An 18,665-nucleotide genomic window follows, 5' to 3' on the forward strand; every position below is an offset into this window, starting at 1 on the left:
CCCTACCATGTAACATCTTGAAAAAAATATTCATTATTTTCAGTTCATTGGGGGGCAGCAAGTTTTCAATTAATAAATGTACTAGGCATTCATATTAAAAATTTCCTGCAGGCTGGCCATTCATGCGTACCAAAGACTGCTTATCGACTCCCACCCACTTGTTTCTTTCACACAAGGCTATTTTAAAGTTGACAGGAGAGCAGTATGTCAATGCAGAATGAAGGTAGGTCCTACCGAGATTTGAACTCGGATCGCAGGATTCAGAGTCCTGAGTGCTAACCATTAAACCATAGAACCCCATAGTAATTATTGAAGTGTTCAGATTTTCCTGTCATTTGTTCACCGGATAAACAGCTAGAAATGAGATTATTGGTAGGCCACGTGAATAATTCAGCATAAAAGCTAGAAAGGTTCTACCGAGATTTGAACTCGGATCACTGGATTCAAAGTCCAGAGTGCTAACCATTACACCATAGAACCATATTATACATCCATTTGGGAATTGTACAGAAAAAAAATTACGCGTTTTAATTAGCAAATGTGGACTGTCGTTCCTATCACGTGTTGCAAATACTTTCAACAATCGTTGGACAGCTATATTCCAGTTCCACGGGGCAGATTAATTCACATGGTAGGTCCTACCGAGATTTGAACTCAGATTGCAAGATCCAGAGTGATAACCTTTACAGCATAGAATGCTGGTTCAGATTTTACTGTCCTTGGTTCACAGGAAAAACAGAGAAAATATTTTCTGGACAGAAACGGTATCACCTGGGCTACCCTACCATGTAACATCTTGAAAAAAATCTTAATTATTTTCAGTTCATTGGGGGGCAGCAAGTTTTCAATTAATAAATGTACTAGGCATTCATATTAAAAATTTCCTGCAGGCTGGCCATTCATGCGTACCAAAGACTGCTTATCGACTCCCACCCACTTGTTTCTTTCACACAAGGCTATTTTAAAGTTGACAGGAGAGCAGTATGTCAATGCAGAATGAAGATAGGTCCTACCGAGATTTGAACTCAGATCGCAGGATTCAGAGTCCTGAGTGCTAACCATTAAACCATAGAACCCCATAGTAATTATTGAAGTGTTCAGATTTTCCTGTCATTTGTTCACCGGATAAACAGCTAGAAATGAGATTATTGGTAGGCCACGTGAATAATTCAGCATAAAAGCTAGAAAGGTTCTACCGAGATTTGAACTCGGATCACTGGATTCAAAGTCCAGAGTGCTAACCATTACACCATAGAACCATATTATACATCCATTTGGGAATTGTACAGAAAAAAAATTACGCGTTTTAATTAGCAAATGTGGACTGTCGTTCCTATCACGTGTTGCAAATACTTTCAACAATCGTTGGACAGCTATATTCCAGTTCCACGGGGCAGATTAATTCACATGGTAGGTCCTACCGAGATTTGAACTCAGATTGCAAGATCCAGAGTGATAACCTTTACAGAATAGAATGCTGGTTCAGATTTTACTGTCCTTGGTTCACAGGAAAAACAGAGAAAATATTTTCTGGACAGAAACGTTATCACCTGGGCTACCCTACCATGTAACATCTTGAAAAAAATCTTAATTATTTTCAGTTCATTGGGGGGCAGCAAGTTTTCAATTAATAAATGTACTAGGCATTCATATTAAAAATGTCCTGCAGGCTGGCCATTCATGCGTACCAAAGACTGCTTATCGACTCCCACCCACTTGTTTCTTTCACACAAGGCTATTTTAAAGTTGACAGGAGAGCTGTATGTCAATGCAGAATGAAGGTAGGTCCTACCGAGATTTGAACTCGGATCGCAGGATTCAGAGTCCTGAGTGCTAACCATTACACCATAGAACCCCATAGTAATTATTGAAGTGTTCAGATTTTCCTGTCATTTGTTCACCGGATAAACAGCTAGAAATGAGATTATTGGTAGGCCACGTGAATAATTCAGCACAAAAGCTAGAAAAGTTCTACCGAGATTTGAACTCGGATCACTGGATTCAAAGTCCAGAGTGCTAACCATTACACCATAGAACCATATTATACATCCATTTGGGAATTGTACAGAAAAAAAATTACGCGTTTTAATTAGCAAATGTGGACTGTCGTTCCTATCACGTGTTGCAAATACTTTCAACAATCGTTGGACAGCTATATTCCAGTTCCACGGGGCAGATTAATTCACATGGTAGGTCCTACCGAGATTTGAACTCAGATTGCAAGATCCAGAGTGATAACCTTTACAGCATAGAATGCTGGTTCAGATTTTACTGTCCTTGGTTCAAAGGAAAAACAGAGAAAATATTTTCTGGACAGAAACGGTATCACCTGGGCTACCCTACCATGTAACATCTTGAAAAAAATCGTTATTATTTTCAGTTCATTGGGGGGCAGCAAGTTTTCAATTAATAAATGTACTAGGCATTCATATTAAAAATTTCCTGCAGGCTGGCAATTCATGCGTACCAAAGACTGCTTATCGACTCCCACCCACTTGTTTCTTTCACACAAGGCTATTTTAAAGTTGACAGGAGAGCAGTATGTCACTGCAGAATGAAGGTAGGTCCTACCGAGATTTCAACTCGGATCGCAGGATTCAGAGTCCTGAGTGCTAACCATTACACCATAGAACCCCATAGTAATTATTGAAGTGTTCAGATTTTCCTGTCATTTGTTCACCGGATAAACAGCTAGAAATGAGATTATTGGTAGGCCACGTGAATAATTCAGCACAAAAGCTAGAAAGGTTCTACTGAGATTTGAACTCGGATCACTGGATTCAAAGTCCAGAGTGCTAACCATTACACCATAGAACCATATTATACATCCATTTGGGAATTGTACAGAAAAAAAATTACGCGTTTTAATTAGCAAATGTGGACTGTCGTTCCTATCACGTGTTGCAAATACTTTCAACAATCGTTGGACAGCTATATTCCAGTTCCACGTGGGAAGATTAATTCACATGGTAGGTCCTACCGAGATTTGAACTCAGATTGCAAGATCCAGAGTGATAACCTTTACAGCATAGAATGCTGGTTCAGATTTTACTGTCCTTGGTTCACAGGAAAAACAGAGAAAATATTTTCTGGACAGAAACGGTATCACCTGGGCTACCCTACCATGTAACATCTTGAAAAAAATCTTAATTATATTCAGTTCATTGGGGGGCAGCAAGTTTTCAATTAATAAATGTACTAGGCATTCATATTAAAAATTTCCTGCAGGCTGGCCATTCATGCGTACCAAAGACTGCTTATCGACTCCCACCCACTTGTTTCTTTCACACAAGGCTATTTTAAAGTTGAAAAGGAGAGCAGTATGTCACTGCAGAATGAAGGTAGGTCCTACCGAGATTTCAACTCGGATCGCAGGATTCAGAGTCCTGAGTGCTAACCATTACACCATAGAACCCCATAGTAATTATTGAAGTGTTCAGATTTTCCTGTCATTTGTTCACCGGATAAACAGCTAGAAATGAGATTATTGGTAGGCCACGTGAATAATTCAGCACAAAAGCTAGAAAGGTTCTACCGAGATTTGAACCCGGATCACTGGATTCAAAGTCCAGAGTGCTAACCATTACACCATAGAACCATATTATACATCCATTTGGGAATTGTATAGAAAAAAAATTACGCGTTTTAATTAGCAAATGTGGACTGTCGTTCCTATCACGTGTTGCAAATACTTTCAACAATCGTTGTACAGCTATATTCCAGTTCCACGGGGCAGATTAATTCACATGGTAGGTCCTACCGAGATTTGAACTCAGATTGCAAGATCCAGAGTGATAACCTTTACAGCATAGAATGCTGGTTCAGATTTTACTGTCCTTGGTTCACAGGAAAAACAGAGAAAATATTTTCTGGACAGAAACGGTATCACCTGGGCTACCCTACCATGTAACATCTTGAAAAAAATCTTAATTATTTTCAGTTCATTGGGGGGCAGCAAGTTTTCAATTAATAAATGTACTAGGCATTCATATTAAAAATTTCCTGCAGGCTGGCCATTCATGCGTACCAAAGACTGCTTGTCGACTCCCACCCACTTGTTTCTTTCACACAAGGCTATTTTAAAGTTGACAGGAGAGCAGTATGTCAATGCAGAATGAAGGTAGGTCCTACCGAGATTTGAACTCGGATCGCAGGATTCAGAGTCCTGAGTGCTAACCATTACACCATAGAACCCCATAGTAATTATTGAAGTGTTCAGATTTTCCTGTCATTTGTTCACCGGATAAACAGCTAGAAATGAGATTATTGGTAGGCCACGTGAATAATTCAGCACAAAAGCTAGAAAGGTTCTACTGAGATTTGAACTCGGATCACTGGATTCAAAGTCCAGAGTGCTAACCATTACACCATAGAACCATATTATACATCCATTTGGGAATTGTACAGAAAAAAATTTACGCGTTTTAATTAGCAAATGTGGACTGTCGTTCCTATCACGTGTTGCAAATACTTTCAACAATCGTTGGACAGCTATATTCCAGTTCCACGGGGCAGATTAATTCACATGGTAGGTCCTACCGAGATTTGAACTCAGATTGCAAGATCCAGAGTGATAACCTTTACAGCATAGAATGCTGGTTCAGATTTTACTGTCCTTGGTTCACAGGAAAAACAGAGAAAATATTTTCTGGACAGAAACGGTATCACCTGGGCTACCCTACCATGTAACATCTTGAAAAAAATCTTAATTATTTTCAGTTCATTGGGGGGCAGCAAGTTTTCAATTAATAAATGTACTAGGCATTCATATTAAAAATGTCCTGCAGGCTGGCCATTCATGCGTACCAAAGACTGCTTATCGACTCCCACCCACTTGTTTCTTTCACACAAGGCTATTTTAAAGTTGACAGGAGAGCAGTATGTCAATGCAGAATGAAGGTAGGTCCTACCGAGATTTGAACTCGGATCGCAGGATTCAGAGTCCTTAGTGCTAACCATTACACCATAGAACCCCATAGTAATTATTGAAGTGTTCAGATTTTCCTGTCATTTGTTCACCGGATAAACAGCTAGAAATGAGATTATTGGTAGGCCACGTGAATAATTCAGCACAAAAGCTAGAAAGGTTCTACTGAGATTTGAACTCGGATCACTGGATTCAAAGTCCAGAGTGCTAACCATTACACCATAGAACCATATTATACATCCATTTGGGAATTGTACAGAAAAAAAATTACGCGTTTTAATTAGCAAATGTGGACTGTCGTTCCTATCACGTGTTGCAAATACTTTCAACAATCGTTGGACAGCTATATTCCAGTTCCACGTGGGAAGATTAATTCACATGGTAGGTCCTACCGAGATTTGAACTCAGATTGCAAGATCCAGAGTGATAACCTTTACAACATAGAATGCTGGTTCAGATTTTACTGTCCTTGGTTCACAGGAAAAACAGAGAAAATATTTTTTGGACAGAAACGGTATCACCTGGGCTACCCTACCATGTAACATCTTGAAAAAAATCTTAATTATTTTCAGTTCATTGGGGGGCAGCAAGTTTTCAATTAATAAATGTACTAGGCATTCATATTAAAAATTTCCTGCAGGCTGGCCATTCATGCGTACCAAAGACTGCTTATCGACTCCCACCCACTTGTTTCTTTCACACAAGGCTATTTTAAAGTTGAAAAGGAGAGCAGTATGTCACTGCAGAATGAAGGTAGGTCCTACCGAGATTTCAACTCGGATCGCAGGATTCAGAGTCCTGAGTGCTAACCATTACACCATAGAACCCCATAGTAATTATTGAAGTGTTCAGATTTTCCTGTCATTTGTTCACCGGATAAACAGCTAGAAATGAGATTATTGGTAGGCCACGTGAATAATTCAGCACAAAAGCTAGAAAGGTTCTACCGAGATTTGAACCCAGATCACTGGATTCAAAGTCCAGAGTGCTAACCATTACACCATAGAACCATATTATACATCCATTTGGGAATTGTACAGAAAAAAAATTACGCGTTTTAATTAGCAAATGTGGACTGTCGTTCCTATCACGTGTTGCAAATACTTTCAACAATCGTTGTACAGCTATATTCCAGTTCCACGGGGCAGATTAATTCACATGGTAGGTCCTACCGAGATTTGAACTCAGATTGCAAGATCCAGAGTGATAACCTTTACAGCATAGAATGCTGGTTCAGATTTTACTGTCCTTGGTTCACAGGAAAAACAGAGAAAATATTTTCTGGACAGAAACGGTATCACCTGGGCTACCCTACCATGTAACATCTTGAAAAAAATCTTCATTATTTTCAGTTCATTGGGGGGCAGCAAGTTTTCAATTAATAAATGTACTAGGCATTCATATTAAAAATTTCCTGCAGGCTGGCCATTCATGCGTACCAAAGACTGCTTGTCGACTCCCACCCACTTGTTTCTTTCACACAAGGCTATTTTAAAGTTGACAGGAGAGCAGTATGTCAATGCAGAATGAAGGTAGGTCCTACCGAGATTTGAACTCGGATCGCAGGATTCAGAGTCCTGAGTGCTAACCATTACACCATAGAACCCCATAGTAATTATTGAAGTGTTCAGATTTTCCTGTCATTTGTTCACCGGATAAACAACTAGAAATGAGATTATTGGTAGGCCACGTGAATAATTCAGCACAAAAGCTAGAAAGGTTCTACCGAGATTTGAACTCGGATCACTGGATTCAAAGTCCAGAGTGCTAACCATTACACCATAGAACCATATTATACATCCATTTGGGAATTGTACAGAAAAAAAATTACGCGTTTTAATGAGCAAATGTGGACTGTCGTTCCTATCACGTGTTGCAAATACTTTCAACAATCGTTGGACAGCTATATTCCAGTTCCACGGGGCAGATTAATTCACATGGTAGGTCCTACCGAGATTTGAACTCAGATTGCAAGATCCAGAGTGATAACCTTTACAGCATAGAATGCTGGTTCAGATTTTACTGTCCTTGGTTCACAGGAAAAACAGAGAAAATATTTTCTGGACAGAAACGGTATCACCTGGGCTACCCTACCATGTAACATCTTGAAAAAAATCTTAATTATTTTCAGTTCATTGGGGGGCAGCAAGTTTTCAATTAATAAATGTACTAGGCATTCATATTAAAAATGTCCTGCAGGCTGGCCATTCATGCGTACCAAAGACTGCTTATCGACTCCCACCCTCTTGTTTCTTTCACACAAGGGTATTTTAAAGTTGACAGGAGAGCATTATGTCAATGCAGAATGAAGGTAGGTCCTACCGAGATTTGAACTCGGATCGCAGGATTCAGAGTCCTGAGTGCTAACCATTACACCATAGAACCCCATAGCAATTATTGAAGTGTTCAGATTTTCCTGTCATTTGTTCACCGGATAAACAGCTAGAAATGAGATTATTGGTAGGCCACGTGAATAATTCAGCACAAAAGCTAGAAAGGTTCTACTGAGATTTGAACTCGGATCACTGGATTCAAAGTCCAGAGTGCTAACCATTACACCATAGAACCATATTATACATCCATTTGGGAATTGTACAGAAAAAAATTTACGCGTTTTAATTAGCAAATGTGGACTGTCGTTCCTATCACGTGTTGCAAATACTTTCAACAATCGTTGGACAGCTATATTCCAGTTCCACGTGGGAAGATTAATTCACATGGTAGGTCCTACCGAGATTTGAACTCAGATTGCAAGATCCAGAGTGATAACCTTTACAGCATAGAATGCTGGTTCAGATTTTACTGTCCTTGGTTCACAGGAAAAACAGAGAAAATATTTTCTGGACAGAAACGGTATCACCTGGGCTACCCTACCATGTAACATCTTGAAAAAAATCTTAATTATTTTCAGTTCATTGGGGGGCAGCAAGTTTTCAATTAATAAATGTACTAGGCATTCATATTAAAAATTTCCTGCAGGCTGGCCATTCATGCGTACCAAAGACTGCTTGTCGACTCCCACCCACTTGTTTCTTTCACACAAGGCTATTTTAAAGTTGACAGGAGAGCAGTATGTCAATGCAGAATGAAGGTAGGTCCTACCGAGATTTGAACTCGGATCGCAGGATTCAGAGTCCTGAGTGCTAACCATTACACCATAGAACCCCATAGTAATTATTGAAGTGTTCAGATTTTCCTGTCATTTGTTCACCGGATAAACAACTAGAAATGAGATTATTGGTAGGCCACGTGAATAATTCAGCACAAAAGCTAGAAAGGTTCTACCGAGATTTGAACTCGGATCACTGGATTCAAAGTCCAGAGTGCTAACCATTACACCATAGAACCATATTATACATCCATTTGGGAATTGTACAGAAAAAAAATTACGCGTTTTAATGAGCAAATGTGGACTGTCGTTCCTATCACGTGTTGCAAATACTTTCAACAATCGTTGGACAGCTATATTCCAGTTCCACGGGGCAGATTAATTCACATGCTAGGTCCTACCGAGATTTGAACTCAGATTGCAAGATCCAGAGTGATAACCTTTACAGCATAGAATGCTGGTTCAGATTTTACTGTCCTTGGTTCACAGGAAAAACAGAGAAAATATTTTCTGGACAGAAACGGTATCACCTGGGCTACCCTACCATGTAACATCTTGAAAAAAATCTTAATTATTTTCAGTTCATTGGGGGGCAGCAAGTTTTCAATTAATAAATGAACTAGGCATTCATATTAAAAATGTCCTGCAGGCTGGCCATTCATGCGTACCAAAGACTGCTTATCGACTCCCACCCTCTTGTTTCTTTCACACAAGGGTATTTTAAAGTTGACAGGAGAGCAGTATGTCAATGCAGAATGAAGGTAGGTCCTACCGAGATTTGAACTCAGATCGCAGGATTCAGAGTCCTGAGTGCTAACCATTACACCATAGCAATTATTGAAGTGTTCAGATTTTCCTGTCATTTGTTCACCGGATAAACAGCTAGAAATGAGATTATTGGTAGGCCACGTGAATAATTCAGCACAAAAGCTAGAAAGGTTCTACTGAGATTTGAACTCGGATCACTGGATTCAAAGTCCAGAGTGCTAACCATTACACCATAGAACCATATTATACATCCATTTGGGAATTGTACAGAAAAAAATGTACGCGTTTTAATTAGCAAATGTGGACTGTCGTTCCTATCACGTGTTGCAAATACTTTCAACAATCGTTGGACAGCTATATTCCAGTTCCACGGGGCAGATTAATTCACATGGTAGGTCCTACCGAGATTTGAACTCAGATTGCAAGATCCAGAGTGATAACCTTTACAGCATAGAATGCTGGTTCAGATTTTACTGTCCTTTTTTCACAGGAAAAACAGAGAAAATATTTTCTGGACAGAAACGGTATCACCTGGGCTACCCTACCATGTAACATCTTGAAAAAAATCTTAATTATTTTCAGTTCATTGGGGGGCAGCAAGTTTTCAATTAATAAATGTACTAGGCATTCATATTAAAAATTTCCTGCAGGCTGGCCATTCATGCGTACCAAAGACTGCTTATCGACTCCCACCCACTTGTTTCTTTCACACAAGGCTATTTTAAAGTTGAAAAGGAGAGCAGTATGTCACTGCAGAATGAAGGTAGGTCCTACCGAGATTTCAACTCGGATCGCAGGATTCAGAGTCCTGAGTGCTAACCATTACACCATAGAACCCCATAGTAATTATTGAAGTGTTCAGATTTTCCTGTCATTTGTTCACCGGATAAACAGCTAGAAATGAGATTATTGGTAGGCCACGTGAATAATTCAGCACAAAAGCTAGAAAGGTTCTACCGAGATTTGAACCCAGATCACTGGATTCAAAGTCCAGAGTGCTAACCATTACACCATAGAACCATATTATACATCCATTTGGGAATTGTACAGAAAAAAAATTACGCGTTTTAATTAGCAAATGTGGACTGTCGTTCCTATCACGTGTTGCAAATACTTTCAACAATCGTTGTACAGCTATATTCCAGTTCCACGGGGCAGATTAATTCACATGGTAGGTCCTACCGAGATTTGAACTCAGATTGCAAGATCCAGAGTGATAACCTTTACAGCATAGAATGCTGGTTCAGATTTTACTGTCCTTGGTTCACAGGAAAAACAGAGAAAATATTTTCTGGACAGAAACGGTATCACCTGGGCTACCCTACCATGTAACATCTTGAAAAAAATCTTAATTATTTTCAGTTCATTGGGGGGCAGCAAGTTTTCAATTAATAAATGTACTAGGCATTCATATTAAAAATTTCCTGCAGGCTGGCCATTCATGCGTACCAAAGACTGCTTGTCGACTCCCACCCACTTGTTTCTTTCACACAAGGCTATTTTAAAGTTGACAGGAGAGCAGTATGTCAATGCAGAATGAAGGTAGGTCCTACCGAGATTTGAACTCGGATCGCAGGATTCAGAGTCCTGAGTGCTAACCATTACACCATAGAACCCCATAGTAATTATTGAAGTGTTCAGATTTTCCTGTCATTTGTTCACCGGATAAACAACTAGAAATGAGATTATTGGTAGGCCACGTGAATAATTCAGCACAAAAGCTAGAAAGGTTCTACCGAGATTTGAACTCGGATCACTGGATTCAAAGTCCAGAGTGCTAACCATTACACCATAGAACCATATTATACATCCATTTGGGAATTGTACAGAAAAAAAATTACGCGTTTTAATGAGCAAATGTGGACTGTCGTTCCTATCACGTGTTGCAAATACTTTCAACAATCGTTGGACAGCTATATTCCAGTTCCACGGGGCAGATTAATTCACATGGTAGGTCCTACCGAGATTTGAACTCAGATTGCAAGATCCAGAGTGATAACCTTTACAGCATAGAATGCTGGTTCAGATTTTACTGTCCTTGGTTCACAGGAAAAACAGAGAAAATATTTTCTGGACAGAAACGGTATCACCTGGGCTACCCTACCATGTAACATCTTGAAAAAAATCTTAATTATTTTCAGTTCATTGGGGGGCAGCAAGTTTTCAATTAATAAATGAACTAGGCATTCATATTAAAAATGTCCTGCAGGCTGGCCATTCATGCGTACCAAAGACTGCTTATCGACTCCCACCCTCTTGTTTCTTTCACACAAGGGTATTTTAAAGTTGACAGGAGAGCAGTATGTCAATGCAGAATGAAGGTAGGTCCTACTGAGATTTGAACTCGGATCGCAGGATTCAGAGTCCTGAGTGCTAACCATTACACCATAGAACCCCATAGTAATTATTGAAGTGTTCAGATTTTCCTGTCATTTGTTCACCGGATAAACAACTAGAAATGAGATTATTGGTAGGCCACGTGAATAATTCAGCACAAAAGCTAGAAAGGTTCTACCGAGATTTGAACTCGGATCACTGGATTCAAAGTCCAGAGTGCTAACCATTACACCATAGAACCATATTATACATCCATTTGGGAATTGTACAGAAAAAAAATTACGCGTTTTAATGAGCAAATGTGGACTGTCGTTCCTATCACGTGTTGCAAATACTTTCAACAATCGTTGGACAGCTATATTCCAGTTCCACGGGGCAGATTAATTCACATGGTAGGTCCTACCGAGATTTGAACTCAGATTGCAAGATCCAGAGTGATAACCTTTACAGCATAGAATGCTGGTTCAGATTTTACTGTCCTTGGTTCACAGGAAAAACAGAGAAAATATTTTCTGGACAGAAACGGTATCACCTGGGCTACCCTACCATGTAACATCTTGAAAAAAATCTTAATTATTTTCAGTTCATTGGGGGGCAGCAAGTTTTCAATTAATAAATGAACTAGGCATTCATATTAAAAATGTCCTGCAGGCTGGCCATTCATGCGTACCAAAGACTGCTTATTGACTCCCACCCTCTTGTTTCTTTCACACAAGGGTATTTTAAAGTTGACAGGAGAGCAGTATGTCAATGCAGAATGAAGGTAGGTCCTACCGAGATTTGAACTCGGATCGCAGGATTCAGAGTCCTGAGTGCTAACCATTACACCATAGAACCCCATAGCAATTATTGAAGTGTTCAGATTTTCCTGTCATTTGTTCACCGGATAAACAGCTAGAAATGAGATTATTGGTAGGCCACGTGAATAATTCAGCACAAAAGCTAGAAAGGTTCTACTGAGATTTGAACTCGGATCACTGGATTCAAAGTCCAGAGTGCTAACCATTACACCATAGAACCATATTATACATCCATTTGGGAATTGTACAGAAAAAAATGTACGCGTTTTAATTAGCAAATGTGGACTGTCGTTCCTATCACGTGTTGCAAATACTTTCAACAATCGTTGGACAGCTATATTCCAGTTCCACGGGGCAGATTAATTCACATGGTAGGTCCTACCGAGATTTGAACTCAGATTGCAAGATCCAGAGTGATAACCTTTACAGCATAGAATGCTGGTTCAGATTTTACTGTCCTTTTTTCACAGGAAAAACAGAGAAAATATTTTCTGGACAGAAACGGTATCACCTGGGCTACCCTACCATGTAACATCTTGAAAAAAATCTTAATTATTTTCAGTTCATTGGGGGGCAGCAAGTTTTCAATTAATAAATGTACTAGGCATTCATATTAAAAATGTCCTGCAGGCTGGCCATTCATGCGTACCAAAGACTGCTTATCGACTCCCACCCACTTGTTTCTTTCACACAAGGCTATTTTAAAGTTGACAGGAGAGCAGTATGTCAATGCAGAATGAAGGTAGGTCCTACCGAGATTTGAACTCGGATCGCAGGATTCAGAGTCCTTAGTGCTAACCATTACACCATAGAACCCCATAGTAATTATTGAAGTGTTCAGATTTTCCTGTCATTTGTTCACCGGATAAACAGCTAGAAATGAGATTATTGGTAGGCCACGTGAATAATTCAGCACAAAAGCTAGAAAGGTTCTACTGAGATTTGAACTCGGATCACTGGATTCAAAGTCCAGAGTGCTAACCATTACACCATAGAACCATATTATACATCCATTTGGGAATTGTACAGAAAAAAAATTACGCGTTTTAATTAGCAAATGTGGACTGTCGTTCCTATCACGTGTTGCAAATACTTTCAACAATCGTTGGACAGCTATATTCCAGTTCCACGGGGCAGATTAATTCACATGGTAGGTCCTACCGAGATTTGAACTCAGATTGCAAGATCCAGAGTGATAACCTTTACAGCATAGAATGCTGGTTCAGATTTTACTGTCCTTGGTTCACAGGAAAAACAGAGAAAATATTTTCTGGACAGAAACGGTATCACCTGGGCTACCCTACCATGTAACATCTTGAAAAAAATCTTAATTATTTTCAGTTCATTGGGGGGCAGCAAGTTTTCAATTAATAAATGTACTAGGCATTCATATTAAAAATGTCCTGCAGGCTGGCCATTCATGCGTACCAAAGACTGCTTATCGACTCCCACCCTCTTGTTTCTTTCACACAAGGGTATTTTAAAGTTGACAGGAGAGCAGTATGTCAATGCAGAATGAAGGTAGGTCCTACCGAGATTTGAACTCGGATCGCAGGATTCAGAGTCCTGAGTGCTAACCATTACACCATAGAACCCCATAGCAATTATTGAAGTGTTCAGATTTTCCTGTCATTTGTTCACCGGATAAACAGCTAGAAATGAGATTATTGGTAGGCCACGTGAATAATTCAGCACAAAAGCTAGGAAGGTTCTACTGAGATTTGAACTCGGATCACTGGATTCAAAGTCCAGAGTGCTAACCATTACACCATAGAACCATATTATACATCCATTTGGGAATTGTACAGAAAAAATTTTACGCGTTTTAATTAGCAAATGTGGACTGTCGTTCCTATCACGTGTTGCAAATACTTTCAACAATCGTTGGACAGCTATATTCCAGTTCCACGGGGCAGATTAATTCACATGGTAGGTCCTACCGAGATTTGAACTCAGATTGCAAGATCCAGAGTGATAACCTTTACAGCATAGAATGCTGGTTCAGATTTTACTGTCCTTTTTTCACAGGAAAAACAGAGAAAATATTTTCTGGACAGAAACGGTATCACCTGGGCTACCCTACCATGTAACATCTTGAAAAAAATCTTAATTATTTTCAGTTCATTGGGGGGCAGCAAGTTTTCAATTAATAAATGTACTAGGCATTCATATTAAAAATGTCCTGCAGGCTGGCCATTCATGCGTACCAAAGACTGCTTATCGACTCCCACCCACTTGTTTCTTTCACACAAGGCTATTTTAAAGTTGAAAAGGAGAGCAGTATGTCACTGCAGAATGAAGGTAGGTCCTACCGAGATTTCAACTCGGATCGCAGAATTCAGAGTCCTGAGTGCTAACCATTACACCATAGAACCCCATAGTAATTATTGAAGTGTTCAGATTTTCCTGTCATTTGTTCACCGGATAAACAGCTAGAAATGAGATTATTGGTAGGCCACGTGAATAATTCAGCACAAAAGCTAGAAAGGTTCTACCGAGATTTGAACCCAGATCACTGGATTCAAAGTCCAGAGTGCTAACCATTACACCATAGAACCATATTATACATCCATTTGGGAATTGTACAGAAAAAAAATTACGCGTTTTAATTAGCAAATGTGGACTGTCGTTCCTATCACGTGTTGCAAATACTTTCAACAATCGTTGTACAGCTATATTCCAGTTCCACGGGGCAGATTAATTCACATGGTAGGTCCTACCGAGATTTGAACTCAGATTGCAAGATCCAGAGTGATAACCTTTACAGCATAGAATGCTGGTTCAGATTTTACTGTCCTTGGTTCACAGGAAAAACAGAGAAAATATTTTCTGGACAGAAACGGTATCACCTGGGCTACCCTACCATGTAACATCTTGAAAAAAATCTTAATTATTTTCAGTTCATTGGGGGGCAGCAAGTTTTCAATTAATAAATGTACTAGGCATTCATATTAAAAATTTCCTGCAGGCTGGCCATTCATGCGTACCAAAGACTGCTTGTCGACTCCCACCCACTTGTTTCTTTCACACAAGGCTATTTTAAAGTTGACAGGAGAGCAGTATGTCAATGCAGAATGAAGGTAGGTCCTACCGAGATTTGAACTCGGATCGCAGGATTCAGAGTCCTGAGTGCTAACCATTACACCATAGAACCCCATAGTAATTATTGAAGTGTTCAGATTTTCCTGTCATTTGTTCACCGGATAAACAACTAGAAATGAGATTATTGGTAGGCCACGTGAATAATTCAGCACAAAAGCTAGAAAGGTTCTACCGAGATTTGAACTCGGATCACTGGATTCAAAGTCCAGAGTGCTAACCATTACACCATAGAACCATATTATACATCCATTTGGGAATTGTACAGAAAAAAAATTACGCGTTTTAATGAGCAAATGTGGACTGTCGTTCCTATCACGTGTTGCAAATACTTTCAACAATCGTTGGACAGCTATATTCCAGTTCCACGGGGCAGATTAATTCACATGGTAGGTCCTACCGAGATTTGAACTCAGATTGCAAGATCCAGAGTGATAACCTTTACAGCATAGAATGCTGGTTCAGATTTTACTGTCCTTGGTTCACAGGAAAAACAGAGAAAATATTTTCTGGACAGAAACGGTATCACCTGGGCTACCCTACCATGTAACATCTTGAAAAAAATCTTAATTATTTTCAGTTCATTGGGGGGCAGCAAGTTTTCAATTAATAAATGTACTAGGCATTCATATTAAAAATTTCCTGCAGGCTGGCCATTCATGCGTACCAAAGACTGCTTGTCGACTCCCACCCACTTGTTTCTTTCACACAAGGCTATTTTAAAGTTGACAGGAGAGCAGTATGTCAATGCAGAATGAAGGTAGGTCCTACCGAGATTTGAACTCGGATCGCAGGATTCAGAGTCCTGAGTGCTAACCATTACACCATAGAACCCCATAGTAATTATTGAAGTGTTCAGATTTTCCTGTCATTTGTTCACCGGATAAACAGCTAGAAATGAGATTATTGGTAGGCCACGTGAATAATTCAGCACAAAAGCTAGAAAGGTTCTACTGAGATTTGAACTCGGATCACTGGATTCAAAGTCCAGAGTGCTAACCATTACACCATAGAACCATATTATACATCCATTTGGGAATTGTACAGAAAAAAATTTACGCGTTTTAATTAGCAAATGTGGACTGTCGTTCCTATCACGTGTTGCAAATACTTTCAACAATCGTTGGACAGCTATATTCCAGTTCCACGGGGCAGATTAATTCACATGGTAGGTCCTACCGAGATTTGAACTCAGATTGCAAGATCCAGAGTGATAACCTTTACAGCATAGAATGCTGGTTCAGATTTTACTGTCCTTGGTTCACAGGAAAAACAGAGAAAATATTTTCTGGACAGAAACGGTATCACCTGGGCTACCCTACCATGTAACATCTTGAAAAAAATCTTAATTATTTTCAGTTCATTGGGGGGCAGCAAGTTTTCAATTAATAAATGTACTAGGCATTCATATTAAAAATGTCCTGCAGGCTGGCCATTCATGCGTACCAAAGACTGCTTATCGACTCAAACCCACTTGTTTCTTTCACACAAGGCTATTTTAAAGTTGACAGGAGAGCAGTATGTCAATGCAGAATGAAGGTAGGTCCTACCGAGATTTGAACTCGGATCGCAGGATTCAGAGTCCTTAGTGCTAACCATTACACCATAGAACCCCATAGTAATTATTGAAGTGTTCAGATTTTCCTGTCATTTGTTCACCGGATAAACAGCTAGAAATGAGATTATTGGTAGGCCACGTGAATAATTCAGCACAAAAGCTAGAAAGGTTCTACTGAGATTTGAACTCGGATCACTGGATTCAAAGTCCAGAGTGCTAACCATTACACCATAGAACCATATTATACATCCATTTGGGAATTGTACAGAAAAAAAATTACGCGTTTTAATTAGCAAATGTGGACTGTCGTTCCTATCACGTGTTGCAAATACTTTCAACAATCGTTGGACAGCTATATTCCAGTTCCACGTGGGAAGATTAATTCACATGGTAGGTCCTACCGAGATTTGAACTCAGATTGCAAGATCCAGAGTGATAACCTTTACAGCATAGAATGCTGGTTCAGATTTTACTGTCCTTGGTTCACAGGAAAAACAGAGAAAATATTTTTTGGACAGAAACGGTATCACCTGGGCTACCCTACCATGTAACATCTTGAAAAAAATCTTAATTATTTTCAGTTCATTGGGGGGCAGCAAGTTTTCAATTAATAAATGTACTAGGCATTCATATTAAAAATTTCCTGCAGGCTGGCCATTCATGCGTACCAAAGACTGCTTATCGACTCCCACCCACTTGTTTCTTTCACACAAGGCTATTTTAAAGTTGAAAAGGAGAGCAGTATGTCACTGCAGAATGAAGGTAGGTCCTACCGAGATTTCAACTCGGATCGCAGGATTCAGAGTCCTGAGTGCTAACCATTACACCATAGAACCCCATAGTAATTATTGAAGTGTTCAGATTTTCCTGTCATTTGTTCACCGGATAAACAGCTAGAAATGAGATTATTGGTAGGCCACGTGAATAATTCAGCACAAAAGCTAGAAAGGTTCTACCGAGATTTGAACCCAGATCACTGGATTCAAAGTCCAGAGTGCTAACCATTACACCATAGAACCATATTATACATCCATTTGGGAATTGTACAGAAAAAAAATTACGCGTTTTAATTAGCAAATGTGGACTGTCGTTCCTATCACGTGTTGCAAATACTTTCAACAATCGTTGTACAGCTATATTCCAGTTCCACGGGGCAGATTAATTCACATGGTAGGTCCTACCGAGATTTGAACTCAGATTGCAAGATCCAGAGTGATAACCTTTACAGCATAGAATGCTGGTTCAGATTTTACTGTCCTTGGTTCACAGGAAAAACAGAGAAAATATTTTCTGGACAGAAACGGTATCACCTGGGCTACCCTACCATGTAACATCTTGAAAAAAATCTTCATTATTTTCAGTTCATTGGGGGGCAGCAAGTTTTCAATTAATAAATGTACTAGGCATTCATATTAAAAATTTCCTGCAGGCTGGCCATTCATGCGTACCAAAGACTGCTTGTCGACTCCCACCCACTTGTTTCTTTCACACAAGGCTATTTTAAAGTTGACAGGAGAGCAGTATGTCAATGCAGAATGAAGGTAGGTCCTACCGAGATTTGAACTCGGATCGCAGGATTCAGAGTCCTGAGTGCTAACCATTACACCATAGAACCCCATAGTAATTATTGAAGTGTTCAGATTTTCCTGTCATTTGTTCACCGGATAAACAACTAGAAATGAGATTATTGGTAGGCCACGTGAATAATTCAGCACAAAAGCTAGAAAGGTTCTACCGAGATTTGAACTCGGATCACTGGATTCAAAGTCCAGAGTGCTAACCATTACACCATAGAACCATATTATACATCCATTTGGGAATTGTACAGAAAAAAAATTACGCGTTTTAATGAGCAAATGTGGACTGTCGTTCCTATCACGTGTTGCAAATACTTTCAACAATCGTTGGACAGCTATATTCCAGTTCCACGGGGCAGATTAATTCACATGGTAGGTCCTACCGAGATTTGAACTCAGATTGCAAGATCCAGAGTGATAACCTTTACAGCATAGAATGCTGGTTCAGATTTTACTGTCCTTGGTTCACAGGAAAAACAGAGAAAATATT

The 18,665-nt window shown here is 39.5% G+C and overlaps 47 non-coding genes across 47 annotated transcripts; all 47 read right to left on the reverse strand.

The window, feature by feature from the left end:
• Window positions 1–225: 225 nt before the first annotated feature.
• Window positions 226–297, reverse strand: trnaq-cug (transfer RNA glutamine (anticodon CUG)). Its single transcript has one exon. It is a non-coding gene; the product is annotated as a tRNA-Gln (tRNA).
• A 111-nt stretch (window positions 298–408) lies between these two features.
• Window positions 409–480, reverse strand: trnaq-uug (transfer RNA glutamine (anticodon UUG)). Its single transcript has one exon. It is a non-coding gene; the product is annotated as a tRNA-Gln (tRNA).
• Window positions 481–1,004: 524 nt separating this feature from the next.
• trnaq-cug (transfer RNA glutamine (anticodon CUG)) lies at window positions 1,005–1,076 on the reverse strand. The gene has a single exon. It is a non-coding gene; the product is annotated as a tRNA-Gln (tRNA).
• Window positions 1,077–1,187: 111 nt separating this feature from the next.
• Window positions 1,188–1,259, reverse strand: trnaq-uug (transfer RNA glutamine (anticodon UUG)). Its single transcript has one exon. It is a non-coding gene; the product is annotated as a tRNA-Gln (tRNA).
• A 524-nt stretch (window positions 1,260–1,783) lies between these two features.
• On the reverse strand, window positions 1,784–1,855 carry trnaq-cug (transfer RNA glutamine (anticodon CUG)). The gene has a single exon. It is a non-coding gene; the product is annotated as a tRNA-Gln (tRNA).
• Window positions 1,856–1,966: 111 nt separating this feature from the next.
• Window positions 1,967–2,038, reverse strand: trnaq-uug (transfer RNA glutamine (anticodon UUG)). The gene has a single exon. It is a non-coding gene; the product is annotated as a tRNA-Gln (tRNA).
• A 524-nt stretch (window positions 2,039–2,562) lies between these two features.
• trnaq-cug (transfer RNA glutamine (anticodon CUG)) lies at window positions 2,563–2,634 on the reverse strand. Its single transcript has one exon. It is a non-coding gene; the product is annotated as a tRNA-Gln (tRNA).
• A 111-nt stretch (window positions 2,635–2,745) lies between these two features.
• Window positions 2,746–2,817, reverse strand: trnaq-uug (transfer RNA glutamine (anticodon UUG)). The gene has a single exon. It is a non-coding gene; the product is annotated as a tRNA-Gln (tRNA).
• Window positions 2,818–3,343: 526 nt separating this feature from the next.
• Window positions 3,344–3,415, reverse strand: trnaq-cug (transfer RNA glutamine (anticodon CUG)). The gene has a single exon. It is a non-coding gene; the product is annotated as a tRNA-Gln (tRNA).
• Window positions 3,416–3,526: 111 nt separating this feature from the next.
• trnaq-uug (transfer RNA glutamine (anticodon UUG)) lies at window positions 3,527–3,598 on the reverse strand. The gene has a single exon. It is a non-coding gene; the product is annotated as a tRNA-Gln (tRNA).
• Window positions 3,599–4,122: 524 nt separating this feature from the next.
• trnaq-cug (transfer RNA glutamine (anticodon CUG)) lies at window positions 4,123–4,194 on the reverse strand. The gene has a single exon. It is a non-coding gene; the product is annotated as a tRNA-Gln (tRNA).
• A 111-nt stretch (window positions 4,195–4,305) lies between these two features.
• Window positions 4,306–4,377, reverse strand: trnaq-uug (transfer RNA glutamine (anticodon UUG)). The gene has a single exon. It is a non-coding gene; the product is annotated as a tRNA-Gln (tRNA).
• A 524-nt stretch (window positions 4,378–4,901) lies between these two features.
• On the reverse strand, window positions 4,902–4,973 carry trnaq-cug (transfer RNA glutamine (anticodon CUG)). Its single transcript has one exon. It is a non-coding gene; the product is annotated as a tRNA-Gln (tRNA).
• Window positions 4,974–5,084: 111 nt separating this feature from the next.
• On the reverse strand, window positions 5,085–5,156 carry trnaq-uug (transfer RNA glutamine (anticodon UUG)). Its single transcript has one exon. It is a non-coding gene; the product is annotated as a tRNA-Gln (tRNA).
• A 526-nt stretch (window positions 5,157–5,682) lies between these two features.
• On the reverse strand, window positions 5,683–5,754 carry trnaq-cug (transfer RNA glutamine (anticodon CUG)). Its single transcript has one exon. It is a non-coding gene; the product is annotated as a tRNA-Gln (tRNA).
• A 111-nt stretch (window positions 5,755–5,865) lies between these two features.
• On the reverse strand, window positions 5,866–5,937 carry trnaq-uug (transfer RNA glutamine (anticodon UUG)). Its single transcript has one exon. It is a non-coding gene; the product is annotated as a tRNA-Gln (tRNA).
• Window positions 5,938–6,461: 524 nt separating this feature from the next.
• Window positions 6,462–6,533, reverse strand: trnaq-cug (transfer RNA glutamine (anticodon CUG)). Its single transcript has one exon. It is a non-coding gene; the product is annotated as a tRNA-Gln (tRNA).
• Window positions 6,534–6,644: 111 nt separating this feature from the next.
• On the reverse strand, window positions 6,645–6,716 carry trnaq-uug (transfer RNA glutamine (anticodon UUG)). The gene has a single exon. It is a non-coding gene; the product is annotated as a tRNA-Gln (tRNA).
• A 524-nt stretch (window positions 6,717–7,240) lies between these two features.
• trnaq-cug (transfer RNA glutamine (anticodon CUG)) lies at window positions 7,241–7,312 on the reverse strand. The gene has a single exon. It is a non-coding gene; the product is annotated as a tRNA-Gln (tRNA).
• A 111-nt stretch (window positions 7,313–7,423) lies between these two features.
• On the reverse strand, window positions 7,424–7,495 carry trnaq-uug (transfer RNA glutamine (anticodon UUG)). The gene has a single exon. It is a non-coding gene; the product is annotated as a tRNA-Gln (tRNA).
• A 525-nt stretch (window positions 7,496–8,020) lies between these two features.
• Window positions 8,021–8,092, reverse strand: trnaq-cug (transfer RNA glutamine (anticodon CUG)). Its single transcript has one exon. It is a non-coding gene; the product is annotated as a tRNA-Gln (tRNA).
• Window positions 8,093–8,203: 111 nt separating this feature from the next.
• trnaq-uug (transfer RNA glutamine (anticodon UUG)) lies at window positions 8,204–8,275 on the reverse strand. The gene has a single exon. It is a non-coding gene; the product is annotated as a tRNA-Gln (tRNA).
• A 697-nt stretch (window positions 8,276–8,972) lies between these two features.
• Window positions 8,973–9,044, reverse strand: trnaq-uug (transfer RNA glutamine (anticodon UUG)). The gene has a single exon. It is a non-coding gene; the product is annotated as a tRNA-Gln (tRNA).
• A 525-nt stretch (window positions 9,045–9,569) lies between these two features.
• On the reverse strand, window positions 9,570–9,641 carry trnaq-cug (transfer RNA glutamine (anticodon CUG)). The gene has a single exon. It is a non-coding gene; the product is annotated as a tRNA-Gln (tRNA).
• A 111-nt stretch (window positions 9,642–9,752) lies between these two features.
• trnaq-uug (transfer RNA glutamine (anticodon UUG)) lies at window positions 9,753–9,824 on the reverse strand. The gene has a single exon. It is a non-coding gene; the product is annotated as a tRNA-Gln (tRNA).
• Window positions 9,825–10,348: 524 nt separating this feature from the next.
• Window positions 10,349–10,420, reverse strand: trnaq-cug (transfer RNA glutamine (anticodon CUG)). Its single transcript has one exon. It is a non-coding gene; the product is annotated as a tRNA-Gln (tRNA).
• A 111-nt stretch (window positions 10,421–10,531) lies between these two features.
• Window positions 10,532–10,603, reverse strand: trnaq-uug (transfer RNA glutamine (anticodon UUG)). The gene has a single exon. It is a non-coding gene; the product is annotated as a tRNA-Gln (tRNA).
• A 524-nt stretch (window positions 10,604–11,127) lies between these two features.
• Window positions 11,128–11,199, reverse strand: trnaq-cug (transfer RNA glutamine (anticodon CUG)). Its single transcript has one exon. It is a non-coding gene; the product is annotated as a tRNA-Gln (tRNA).
• Window positions 11,200–11,310: 111 nt separating this feature from the next.
• On the reverse strand, window positions 11,311–11,382 carry trnaq-uug (transfer RNA glutamine (anticodon UUG)). The gene has a single exon. It is a non-coding gene; the product is annotated as a tRNA-Gln (tRNA).
• A 524-nt stretch (window positions 11,383–11,906) lies between these two features.
• trnaq-cug (transfer RNA glutamine (anticodon CUG)) lies at window positions 11,907–11,978 on the reverse strand. Its single transcript has one exon. It is a non-coding gene; the product is annotated as a tRNA-Gln (tRNA).
• Window positions 11,979–12,089: 111 nt separating this feature from the next.
• On the reverse strand, window positions 12,090–12,161 carry trnaq-uug (transfer RNA glutamine (anticodon UUG)). The gene has a single exon. It is a non-coding gene; the product is annotated as a tRNA-Gln (tRNA).
• A 524-nt stretch (window positions 12,162–12,685) lies between these two features.
• On the reverse strand, window positions 12,686–12,757 carry trnaq-cug (transfer RNA glutamine (anticodon CUG)). Its single transcript has one exon. It is a non-coding gene; the product is annotated as a tRNA-Gln (tRNA).
• Window positions 12,758–12,868: 111 nt separating this feature from the next.
• On the reverse strand, window positions 12,869–12,940 carry trnaq-uug (transfer RNA glutamine (anticodon UUG)). Its single transcript has one exon. It is a non-coding gene; the product is annotated as a tRNA-Gln (tRNA).
• Window positions 12,941–13,464: 524 nt separating this feature from the next.
• Window positions 13,465–13,536, reverse strand: trnaq-cug (transfer RNA glutamine (anticodon CUG)). The gene has a single exon. It is a non-coding gene; the product is annotated as a tRNA-Gln (tRNA).
• Window positions 13,537–13,647: 111 nt separating this feature from the next.
• trnaq-uug (transfer RNA glutamine (anticodon UUG)) lies at window positions 13,648–13,719 on the reverse strand. Its single transcript has one exon. It is a non-coding gene; the product is annotated as a tRNA-Gln (tRNA).
• A 525-nt stretch (window positions 13,720–14,244) lies between these two features.
• trnaq-cug (transfer RNA glutamine (anticodon CUG)) lies at window positions 14,245–14,316 on the reverse strand. The gene has a single exon. It is a non-coding gene; the product is annotated as a tRNA-Gln (tRNA).
• Window positions 14,317–14,427: 111 nt separating this feature from the next.
• Window positions 14,428–14,499, reverse strand: trnaq-uug (transfer RNA glutamine (anticodon UUG)). The gene has a single exon. It is a non-coding gene; the product is annotated as a tRNA-Gln (tRNA).
• Window positions 14,500–15,023: 524 nt separating this feature from the next.
• trnaq-cug (transfer RNA glutamine (anticodon CUG)) lies at window positions 15,024–15,095 on the reverse strand. The gene has a single exon. It is a non-coding gene; the product is annotated as a tRNA-Gln (tRNA).
• A 111-nt stretch (window positions 15,096–15,206) lies between these two features.
• On the reverse strand, window positions 15,207–15,278 carry trnaq-uug (transfer RNA glutamine (anticodon UUG)). The gene has a single exon. It is a non-coding gene; the product is annotated as a tRNA-Gln (tRNA).
• A 524-nt stretch (window positions 15,279–15,802) lies between these two features.
• On the reverse strand, window positions 15,803–15,874 carry trnaq-cug (transfer RNA glutamine (anticodon CUG)). Its single transcript has one exon. It is a non-coding gene; the product is annotated as a tRNA-Gln (tRNA).
• A 111-nt stretch (window positions 15,875–15,985) lies between these two features.
• Window positions 15,986–16,057, reverse strand: trnaq-uug (transfer RNA glutamine (anticodon UUG)). Its single transcript has one exon. It is a non-coding gene; the product is annotated as a tRNA-Gln (tRNA).
• A 524-nt stretch (window positions 16,058–16,581) lies between these two features.
• On the reverse strand, window positions 16,582–16,653 carry trnaq-cug (transfer RNA glutamine (anticodon CUG)). The gene has a single exon. It is a non-coding gene; the product is annotated as a tRNA-Gln (tRNA).
• Window positions 16,654–16,764: 111 nt separating this feature from the next.
• trnaq-uug (transfer RNA glutamine (anticodon UUG)) lies at window positions 16,765–16,836 on the reverse strand. The gene has a single exon. It is a non-coding gene; the product is annotated as a tRNA-Gln (tRNA).
• A 526-nt stretch (window positions 16,837–17,362) lies between these two features.
• trnaq-cug (transfer RNA glutamine (anticodon CUG)) lies at window positions 17,363–17,434 on the reverse strand. Its single transcript has one exon. It is a non-coding gene; the product is annotated as a tRNA-Gln (tRNA).
• Window positions 17,435–17,545: 111 nt separating this feature from the next.
• Window positions 17,546–17,617, reverse strand: trnaq-uug (transfer RNA glutamine (anticodon UUG)). Its single transcript has one exon. It is a non-coding gene; the product is annotated as a tRNA-Gln (tRNA).
• A 524-nt stretch (window positions 17,618–18,141) lies between these two features.
• trnaq-cug (transfer RNA glutamine (anticodon CUG)) lies at window positions 18,142–18,213 on the reverse strand. Its single transcript has one exon. It is a non-coding gene; the product is annotated as a tRNA-Gln (tRNA).
• Window positions 18,214–18,324: 111 nt separating this feature from the next.
• trnaq-uug (transfer RNA glutamine (anticodon UUG)) lies at window positions 18,325–18,396 on the reverse strand. Its single transcript has one exon. It is a non-coding gene; the product is annotated as a tRNA-Gln (tRNA).
• Between the last annotated feature and the right edge of the window lie 269 nt (window positions 18,397–18,665).

The sequence above is a fragment of the Salmo salar genome, chromosome 04 (assembly GCF_965601325.2).
Source record: "Salmo salar chromosome 04, fSalSal1, whole genome shotgun sequence".
NCBI lineage: Eukaryota > Metazoa > Chordata > Actinopteri > Salmoniformes > Salmonidae > Salmo > Salmo salar.